General features: G+C 44.8%; 1 non-coding gene across 1 annotated transcript; it reads right to left on the bottom strand.

Moving 5' to 3' along the window:
• Positions 1 to 434: 434 nt before the first annotated feature.
• LOC119626929 (U6 spliceosomal RNA) lies at positions 435 to 536 on the bottom strand. The gene has a single exon (XR_005243102.1). It is a non-coding gene; the product is annotated as a U6 spliceosomal RNA (small nuclear RNA).
• Between the last annotated feature and the right edge of the window lie 390 nt (positions 537 to 926).

The raw sequence follows: 926 nt of genomic DNA, 5'->3' as shown, positions 1-926 counted from the left end.
TACATTTTCCACAATGTAAGAATGTCCAGATGCCATTAAAAAAAAACAGACTAAGTGTATTTATTCATTTATCTATTTTTATTGACATTGTAATTGTATATATTCAGATGCCTTTTTTTTTTTTTTTTTTTTTTTGAGATGGAGTTTTGCTCTTCTTGCCCAGGCTGGAGTGCAATGGCATGATCTAAGCTCGCTGCAACCTCCATCTCCTGAGTTCAAACAATTCTACTGCCTCAGCCTCCAGAGTAGCTGGGGCTGGGATTACAGGCATGCACCACCATGCCCAGCTAATTTTTCTGTGCTATGTAGAGACGGGGTTTTGCCATGTTGGCCAGGCTGGACTTGAACCCCTGACCTCAAGTGATCCTCCTGCCTCGGCCTCCCAAAGTGCTAGGATTACAGGACTAAGCCACCTCGCCCAGACTTTTTTTTTTTTTTTAATGGAACTCTTCACAAATGTGTGTGTCATCCTTGAGCAGGGGCCATGCTAATATTCTGTGTGTCAGATGCCCCTTTTTTTTTTAGACGGAGTCTCACTCTGTTGCCCAGGCACTTGCCACCATCCCCAGCTAATTTTTTTTTGTATTTTTAGTAGAGACGGGGTTTCACCATGTTCGTCAGGCTGGTCTGAAACTCCTGACCTCAGGTGATCTACCCGCCTCTGCCTCGCAAAATGCTGGGATTACAGGCGTGAGCCACCGCGCCTGGCCTCAGATGCCACTTTTAAAGAGAAAAAGCAATCTGCATGGATGGTGGAGTTCTTTGGTTTTTGTTTGTTTGTTTGTTTGTTTTTGTTGTTGTTTGTTTTTTGAGACAGAGTCTCACTCTGTCACCCAGGCTGGAGTGCAGTGACACAATCTCTGCTCACTGCAACCTCCATCTCCCAGGTTCAAACAATTCTCCTGTCTCAGCCTCCCAAGTAGCTG

This window comes from Chlorocebus sabaeus, chromosome 17 (assembly GCF_047675955.1).
Source record: "Chlorocebus sabaeus isolate Y175 chromosome 17, mChlSab1.0.hap1, whole genome shotgun sequence".
Taxonomy (NCBI): Eukaryota; Metazoa; Chordata; class Mammalia; order Primates; family Cercopithecidae; genus Chlorocebus; species Chlorocebus sabaeus.
Note: the sequence above shows the minus strand (reverse complement) of the source record. Positions and strands in the feature narration are given on the sequence as shown.